We start from the raw sequence: 9,583 nt of genomic DNA, 5'->3' as shown, positions 1-9,583 counted from the left end.
CACAACTCAAACCAGTAGTCTGACCCATCAAAAAAAAAAATCTCTCCTCCTATAAATGAACATGATAACCTGAGGGGAAATTTCTTGCCTCTTCAATTTACAAAATTATGTTTAAACACCGCTGTGCCCAGTTTAGCAACTTTCGCTCTGCCTCATCCCTCACTTTTCTACCCGCCTTCCCAAACCAAGGCTACACAAAGGCACCATTCTGTCTGTCACATTTGCATTCAATTTTTTTCCTCCAAAAGAGCTCAGGGTGGGTACCTGTAGAAACCTGGCCCCTCATTTTACCCTCACAACAGCTCTGTGAGGTAGTTTTTCACTGAGAGGTTTCTGAACAAATGCTTGAGCTGGGCAAGCGTATGTACCAAAATCTCCCCAATCCTTATCCTGAACGCTAACTAGGGTTGCCAATCCCCAAGTGGGGGCAGGGGATCCCCCGGTCTGGAGGCCCTCCCCCAGCTTCAGGGTCATCAGAAAGCAGGGAGGGAAATGTTTGCCAGGGACTCCATTATTCCCTATGGAGACCGATTCCCATAGGGTATAATGGAGATTTGGTCCATGAATATGTGGGGCTCTGGGGGGCTGTTTTTGAGATAGGGCCACCAAAATTTCAGCATAGCATCCAGTGCCTCTCCCCCCAAATACCCTCCAAGCTTCAAAAAGATTGGACCAGGGGGTCCAATTCTATGATCCCCAAAAGAAGGTGCCCCTGTCCTTCATTATTTCCAATGGAGGGAAGGAATTTAAAAAGTGTCCAGTCCCTTTAAATATAATGGCCAGAACTCCATTTGGAGTACAATTATGCTTATCACAACCTTGCTCCTGGCTCCACCCCCAACGTCCTCAGATATTTCTTGAATTGGGCTTGGCAGTCCTAACGCTAACCACTGCTCCCTGCTCCCTCTCAAATTCCTTTTCTGTGTTGTTCATTCACCAGCTTCTGCAAACTTAATCTCCCCATCAAAAAACATCGTAGTGATTTTTTTCTTTTTTTAGCTCTGCATTCCTTTAATTGGGCGATCCTTATGATTTAAAACTGTAATGTGAAAAGTGGTCCCCAAATTCAACCCTTAGAAGTTAGAACTAAAAGGTAAAACTGCCCCAGTAAGAAAACAAAAGCCACTTTTGAGTTTAGTTGGCTGGCCGTCAGATTGGTGTGTTTAAGTCTGCAGTAACTCTGGTGAAACTAACTTGCCCATCTGGTTTTGTGACATTATTATCGCTACGAGTCCTTTGAATGAGGTGCATTTTATTTTGAAATCCAAGCTCTTCTCAAAGCAACCGGCGTAGTGGGCTGATTTACTTCCCTTTGCCCTTTGGGAAAAAAATATTCTACAGCTCAGCAACAGCATAAGAGTTCTGTTCCCTACAAGCTTAGCAGGCTGCACAGTCACCATCTTCATTAACGGCTGCTATTTCAAAGATTTTGAGAGTGGGAGATTCCAATCAAAGCAGAGAAGTCTGCAAGGTCAAAGTACACCATAGGGTTGCCTGTTCAGGATTTTAGATGGCCCTGGTCAGTAGATGGAGGCTGGTCATTGTTTGCAGATAAGCAGGTTTGGGTAGGTCAAGAGCAGGGGTGTCAAACATGCAGTTCGGGGGCCGAATCAGGCCCCCAGAGGGCTCCTATCAGGTCCCCGAGCAACTAGCTATCATCTGCTTCCTTCTCCCTTTCTCTTGCTTCCTTCTGCATCGCAGCTTGCTTTGCCAGGCTCGCTCAATCACATACGAGCTACAGAACAAAACCTCTGTCTTCTCCATTGGTTGAAGCTCTTCCCTTGGGGAGGAAGAGGGGAAGGATAGCTTGCTTTGCCAGGCTCTCTCAATTGCACGGGAAGAGGGGAAGGATAGCTTGCTTTGCCAGGCTCTCTCAATTGCACCGCAGAGCTACTGAGCCAAGCCTCTCTTCCTTCTATTGCCTGAGACTCCCCCTGCTCCTGGTCCCCTGGGGAAGGAAGGAAAGAGCCAGAGCTTCCTTTGCCCAGTTCCCGGGATTGCACGGGAGAGATACAAATAAAGCACCTTTAAGACTGAGTGCTAATGTTAATAAGCGTGTTTTAAGTTTTTTAAAATCTTTAATTGTGTTTCTCAGTGTCTTTTATAAAGTTTATATATCCGCTACCTGGTATTACATTTTATGATGCTTATGGCCCGGCCCAACAAAGTCACAAGGTCAGATCCACAAGGTTGGATCCGACCCTTGTAACAACTGAGTTCGACTCAAGAGGAAGTCTGATCAGGGTGTGGGGTTAACATAAGAACATAAGAGAAGCCATGTTAGATCAGGCCAATGGCCCCTCCAGTCCAACACTCTGTGTCACATAAGAACATAAGAGAAGCCATGTTGGATCAGGCCAATGGCCCCTCCAGTCCAACACTCTGTGTCACATAAGAACATAAGAGAAGCCATGTTGGATCAGGCCAATGGCCCCTCCAGTCCAACACTCTGTGTCACATAAGAACATAAGAGAAGCCCTGTTGGATCAGGCCAATGGCCCATCCAGTCCAACACTCTGTGTCACATAAGAACATAAAAGAAGCCATGTTGGATCAGGCCAATGGCCCCTCCAGTCCAACACTCTGTGTCACATAAGAACATAAGAGAAGCCATGTTGGATCAGGCCAATGGCCCATCCAGTCCAACACTCTGTGTCACATAAGAACATAAGAGAAGCCCTGTTGGATCAGGCCAATGGCCCATCCAGTCCAACACTCTGTGTCACATAAGAACATAAAAGAAGCCATGTTGGATCAGGCCAATGGCCCCTCCAGTCCAACACTCTGTGTCACATAAGAACATAAAAGAAGCCATGTTGGATCAGGCCAATGGCCCATCCAGTCCAACACTCTGTGTCACACAGTGGCAAAAATTTTTATACATACACACACACTGAGGCTAATAGCCACTGATGGACCTCTGCTCCATATTTTTATCTAAACCCCTCTTGAAGGTGGCCATGCTTGTGGCCGCCACCACCTCCTGTGGCAGTGAATTCCACATGTTAATCACCCTTTGGGTGAAGAAGTACTTCCTTTTATCCGTTTTAACCTGTCTGCTCAGCAATTTCATCGAATGCCCACGAGTTCTTGTATTGTGAGAAAGGGAGAAAAGTACTTCTTTCTCTACTTTCTCCATCCCATGCATTATCTTGTAAACTTCTATCATGTCACTCCGCAGTTGATGTTTCTCCAAGCTAAAGAGTCCCAAGCGTTTCAACCTTTCTTCATAGGGAAAGTGTTCCAGCCCTTTCATCATTCTAGTTGCCCTTTTCTGAACTTTCTCCAATGCTATAATATCCTTTTTGAGGTGTGGCGACCAGAACTGCACACAGTACTCCAAATGAGACCGCACCATCGATTTATACAGGGGCATTATGATACTGGCTGATTTGTTTTCAATTCCCTTCCTAATAATTCCCAGCATGGCGTTGGCCTTTTTTATTGCAAACGCACACTGTCTTGACATTTTCAGTGAGTTATCTACCACGACCCCAAGATCTCTCTCTTGGTCAGTCTCTGCCAGTTCACACCCCATCAACTTGTATTTATAGCTGGGATTCTTGGCCCCAATGTGCAACAAAACTATTTTAGTCCCCATCTCTCCAAGCAATAGGGATAGGCACAAAAAAAGCCCAGTAGGAACTCATTTGCATATTAGGCCACACACCCCTGACATCAAGCCAGCCATAACTGCATTTCTGCTAAAAAAAAAAAAAAAAGGCCTAGGGGTAGGAATGCCAGCCTCCAGGTGAGACCTTGGTGCTGAAGAGGAATGAGATGTAGAAGAGAAGAAGAGATTGGATTTATACCCTGCCCTTCACTACCTGAAGGAGTCTCATAGCAGCAGCTTACAATCTCCTTTCCCTTCCCCTCTCCCACAACAGACACCCTGTGAGGTACGTGGAGCTGAGAGAGCTCTGACAGAAACTGCTCTTGAGAGGAACAGCTCTGTAAGAACTTGTGAATGACTCAAGATCACATCAGTAGGTGCAGGTAGAGGAGTGGGGAATCAAACCAGTTCTCCTAGATAAGACTCAGAGCACTTAACCGCTACACCAAACTGGCTTTCCAAACAGGAGCAGGGCAGAATTACCGTATTACTTTCATGGGGCCTAGGCACTTTTGCCTTCATGCAGGGCTGGCTTCAGGGTGTCTGGCACCTAAGACAAAGCCCTGCCCCATTTCCCCGCCCTCCAGCTAGCCCCCTTCCTCTTCCCACCCTCGCCCCCAGTGAGGGCAAGCACCATGGCGCCACCCTCGCCCCCAGTGAGGGCAAGACACAGTGAGGCTCCTGTGTCTCAAGAGTGTGTGTGCTGCCTGGTTGCTGTCGCTCTGCCTCCCCTGTGCTTCTGGAAGCTTTCAGAAGCGCAGTTCTGGGAAACTGAGCGACGGTGGTCGGGCAGTGCACGCGCTCTGAAGTGCAGGAGCCACACAAGGCTTGCCTATCTCCCTCACCAAGGAGGTGAGGGTGGGCAGGCCAGCCTTACTTGGCGACCCCAGGGCTGCGCTCTAGGCAGCTGCCTAAGGCTGCCTAATGGACGGGCCGGCCCTGCCTTCATGGGCCCCACTTCCGGGTACCTACTTGCTTCGGGAGAATAACATTCAAAAGATTGTGATTGGAACAGGAAAAGATACAGGGAACTTCTGGTTGCTCCCCATTAGCTGACTGTGTAACCAAGTCTCCTCCCCTCCAAAAAACCTGTGTCCTTTCCAATAAGGCGCTGTCACAGGGTCCCCAACCTTTTGGAGCCTGTGGGCACATTTGGAATTCTGACACGGCCTGGCGGCTGCAGCAACAAAATGGTGGGTGCAGCATGGTGGGTGCCAGGACTTTTTTTGTAGTGGGAACTCCTTTGCGTATTAGGCCACACACCCCTGCTGTAGCCAATCCTCCAAGAGCTTACAGGGCTCTTCTTACAGGGTCTACCGTAAGCTCCAAGAGGATTGACTACATCAGGGGTGTGTGGCCTATAGGGTTGCCAATCCCCAGGTGGGGGGCAGGGGATCCCTCGGTCTGGAGATCCTCCCCGCGCTTCAGGGTCATCAGAAAGGGCGAGGAGGGAAATGTCTGCTGGGCACTCCATTATTGCCTATGGAGACCAATTCCCATTAGGGCTGCCAATCCGCTGGGCCTGGCGGGGGTTCTCCAGCCCTGGATGTTCCCAACCCACTGGCCCACATTGGGTTGGCAGGGAGAACCTCCCCTGACATTGCCAGTGCGATGACATCACCCAGCAATGCATCACGCCAGCAATGTCACACGCCGGCCACTCTAGGCGTTTCTGGGAAAACTCTATGTTTTTCCCGGACACTCTAGCAATTTGGGAGAGAAATTCCCAGATTGCTAGAGCATCTGGGAAAACCATAGAGCATCTGGATTGCTAGAGCATCTGGGAACACCATTCCCAGAAATGCCTAGAGCGGCTGGTGGGCAACGTCACCAGTGCAATGATGTCACTTGCGAGTAATGTCATCGCGCCATGTGTGCTTTGCACGCACAAAGGAAGTCCCCTGCCAGAGGCTGCAGGGGACTTGGCAACCCTAATTCCCATAAGGTATAACGGAGAATTGATCTGCGGGTATCTGGGGCTCTGAGGGAGGCTGTTTTTTTATGTAAAGGCACCAAATTTGCAGCATACCATCCCATGCCTCTCCTCAAAACGCCTGCCAAGTTTCAAAAGGATTGGATCAGGGGATCCAGTTCTATGAGCCCCCAAAGAAGGTGCCCCTATCCTTCATATTTCCAATATTTAAATCTTTAATTGTCTTCATTATTTCCTTCATTATTTCCAAGGGAGGGAAGGCATTTAAAACGTGTGCAGTCCCTATAAATGTGATGGCCAGAACTCCCTTTGAAGTTCAATTATGCTTGTCTCGCTCTTGCTCTCGGCTCCACCCCCAATGTCTCCTGGCTCCACCCCCAAAGTCCCCAGATTTCTTGAACAGGACTTGGCAACCCTAGTGGCCTAATATGCAATGGAGTTCCTGCTACAAAAAAAAAAGCCCTTGTGGGTGCTGGAACAAAATGTCGCAGGTGGATCCAATCACAGAAGGATTGCCACAACTTAATTTTAGTAACACAGTGTGGGTCCTTGTGTGGTGCAGCAGCTGCTGCCAAAGGAACATTTGCAACAATCTGTACAGCCAATCAGACGTTTTGCTTGGCAAAAGCCCTAGCTGGATTGTATTTTTTTCATTATGTCGTACGCTGCCCTGGGCCTTGCCTTGGCAGGGGAGGGCAGTTTAAAATTGAGTCTAAGAAATAACTAAATCTACTGCCAAAAGGTACCTTCCTTGATGGTATCAGGAAGAATATATTCCAGGCTGGAGGGATCAGTGAGAGGCTGCACCAACATTTCCTTGGCAGCAAAGTCCCAGATGAACGACTTCGTAAGATCGATGCTGCGCATAGACGGAAATTGTCTGACACAACCGGAAATCTGGATTTCAGGCATTCCAGCAGAAAAACCTGGAGTCTGTTGAAAAAACGAGGTGCGAGTCCACTCGTGCTCCGAGGAAATCAGAAACATCAAACCGGGTCGCTTCCCAACTGGTATCCCTGTCTAGAACTCGTAAGGGCTGAGGTTTTACAATCAAGATGCGCAGTTGGGCTTGTGCAGACAACACTTCTAATTTGGGGCCGAATTTAAATCTCCAGTGTATTTGAAAAAAAACTTTTTGGATTTTTCTGCAGGCTCACAGAGTCCCCTGAGTCTGTAGCAGGGTTGCCAATCCCCAGCTGGGGGCAGGGGATCCCCAGTTTGGAAACCCTCCTCCTGCTTCAGAGTTATCAGAAAGTATGGGGGGAGGGAAATGTCTGCTGGGTGCTCCATTATACCCTATGGAGACTGGTCCCCATGGTTATAATGGAGAATCAATCTGTTGGTATCTGGGGCTCGGTGGGGGGGGGGAGTTGTTTTTTGAGATAGAGGCACCAAATCTGCAGCATAGCATCCAGTCCCTGTCGTCAAAACACCCCCACCAAGTTTCAAAAAAATTGGACCCGGGGGGGGGGGGGTTTCCAATTCTATGAGCCCCCAAAGAAGTGTCCCTATCCTTCGTTATTTCCAAATGGAGGAAAGGCATTTAAAAGGTGTGCAGTCCCTTTAAATGCAATGGCCAGAACTCCCTTTGCTGTTCTACAGTGCTTGTCCCACCCTTCCTCCTGGCCCCACTTCCAAAGTCTCCTGGCTCCATCCCCCAAGTCCCCAGGTATTTTTTGGATCGGATCTGGCAACCCTAGTCTGTAGAAAAACCTGTTGGGGGAGAATGTGCCCTCTTTTAGCGGAAATATGTATCTACACACAGAGGGGACTTTGAGAATTAGATATAGATTTGTTTTTTAAAAGTTGCTTATCCACAAATACATGGCTGTCATGGGCCTATCCAGACTATGATCCTAACACCCAGTAATAAGATCTGCACAAGTCCTGCAATCACAAAGCTTCAATCTCGGGAATGAGCGGTTGCGAAAATGGTTCCAGTTCCACCCACTATCCATAAACCTATAAACACCAACAAGCGGCCTGCAGGGTTTGACTTGCCACATAAAGTATGGAAGATGGCTTGCTCAATAAAATACAGACAGGCTTGGGCAGTTGTGCAGACCTGTTGTTTAAATGGGGCAAAACACCAGGACCCGAATGCGATTGTGGTGCAGCCCGCCAAACTATTTTCCATCCGTCACAAGAATGTGAGCGTCGTGCTTTCCTGGGAGAAGTGAGGGAGCCCTTTGAACTCTCTCCAGCTGATATTATTATTTAGGGGGATTGCCCAATCAGTCTGCATACCTGTTGTCAGTGTTCCCTCTAAGCTGAGTTAGTGTGAGCTAGCTCACAGGTTTTTAGCCTCTGGCTCACAGATTTTTGTCTTAGCTCAGGAAAAATGGCCCCAGAGCAAGCTAACTCATGCAGCTGCTCACAAAATAGAATTTTTGCTCACAAGACTCCACAACTTAGAGGGAGCATTGCCTGTTGTATCAACTTCATTTTATATTATCCACTGCCTGTGTGTAACTCTGCCATGGGATAAATCAATAATAAATGAATAATTCCAAAAGCGGTGTTATTTTAATGCTGTTGTACAGCTCTTATTTTGTCTTTCAAGTTTCAGTTTCTTTTACTCCACTGTCATTAATTTTAGCGTCTTACATTTGTAAGCTGCTGAGCCTATTTTTTTTAAGTGCTCTAAATATATACACAGGGTCTGAATACAGACCAGGGGGAGATTCTGTGCCCAATCTTTACACAGCTGCTTAGTTGCCAACCTCCAGGTGGTGGCTGGAGATCTGGGAGTACAACTGAACTATAGGAGACAGAGATCAGTTCCCCTGGAGAAAATGGCTGCTTTGGAAGGTAGACTCGGGGGGGGGGGCATTTTGCCCCCACTGAAGTCCCGCTCCAAGCTCCACCCCCACCCCCACCCCCAAATCTCTGGATTTTTCCCCAACCAAGAGCTAGCCACTTTAGCTGGAACACAGGATTAAAAAAGCAGTGTGGGGGTTAGCTTTGAGTAAGCCTTACATACAGCTTTGTGTTCTACACCACTTTGGTGTAGCAGTGAAGTGTGCGGACTCTTATCTGGGAGAACTGGGTTTGATTCCCCACTCCTCCACTTGCAGCTGCTGGAATGGCCTTGGGTCAGCCATAGCTCTCGCAGGAGTTGTCCTTGAAAGGGCAGCTGCTGTGAGAGCCCTCTCAGCCCCACCCACCCCACAGGGTGTCTGTCGTGGGGGAAGGAGATAAAGGAGATTGTGAGCCTCCTGAGACTCTGATTCAGAGAGAAGGGTGGGGTATAAATATAAGGTCTTATTATTATTACCATCAGTCACGTTTTCCTTTCCTCCACCCCTATTCTGTTGTTTACTGTCTACGAGCAGAGTGTGTAGGAAATCAAATTAGTGGAAGCATAAGGAACAATTAATTTGTTCCTTTGGAACCGATTTGTCAATAACAAAGGTCATGTTCTAATTTAGCCTATTTACCAAAGAGCAGTTCTGGTGGGTAGTTGTGTGGGTCTGAACAAAATCTGAGTCCAAGACCAACAAACTTTTATTCCTGGTATACACTTTTGTGCACACACCCACTTCTTCAGATACTAAAAGTCAAGGTATTGTGAGTGAGAATATATTAAATGGGATGGGGAAGTTCTAAAAACATTTTTGGAAACTTTAAGTAGCCCGGGCGTAAGGAACATAGTTGCCTTTGTTGTTTTGAACACCCTGACGCGCCCCGTCTGCTTTTTAATATCACAGACGAATGCATCAAAACGCGACTCTGGTGGGACTCGAACCCACAACCTTTGAATGACTTCACCCAGTCAGACTCTCTAGAAGTCCAATGCGCTATCCATTGCGCCACAGAGCCTCCCGGATAAACAGCGATCATCTTTGGTGTTCTCTCCTTTGACTTCCCTCTGCCAGCCCCGGCTTAGCTCGCAAGCTGTTGATCTCCTTAGCAATCCGATCTCCGGCTGCAGGCGAGCTTGCAAAGCCGAGCAGAGAGTCCCTCGCCCGGAGAGGAAGCCCCGCACAGAGAGCTCCCATCACAGCTCCCCAAATTGCCCTGCAACTACTTTTTTT

The 9,583-nt window shown here is 48.0% G+C and overlaps 1 non-coding gene across 1 annotated transcript; it reads right to left on the bottom strand.

Moving 5' to 3' along the window:
- Window positions 1-9,273: 9,273 nt before the first annotated feature.
- Window positions 9,274-9,368, bottom strand: TRNAR-UCU (transfer RNA arginine (anticodon UCU)). The gene is made up of 2 exons: window positions 9,332-9,368; window positions 9,274-9,309 (listed from the first exon to the last, which is right to left on the bottom strand). It is a non-coding gene; the product is annotated as a tRNA-Arg (tRNA).
- Window positions 9,369-9,583: the final 215 nt, after the last annotated feature.

Source organism: Heteronotia binoei, chromosome 12 (genome assembly GCF_032191835.1).
Source record: "Heteronotia binoei isolate CCM8104 ecotype False Entrance Well chromosome 12, APGP_CSIRO_Hbin_v1, whole genome shotgun sequence".
Classification (NCBI taxonomy): Eukaryota; Metazoa; Chordata; class Lepidosauria; order Squamata; family Gekkonidae; genus Heteronotia; species Heteronotia binoei.
This window is presented reverse-complemented; position numbering and strand designations above follow the sequence as displayed.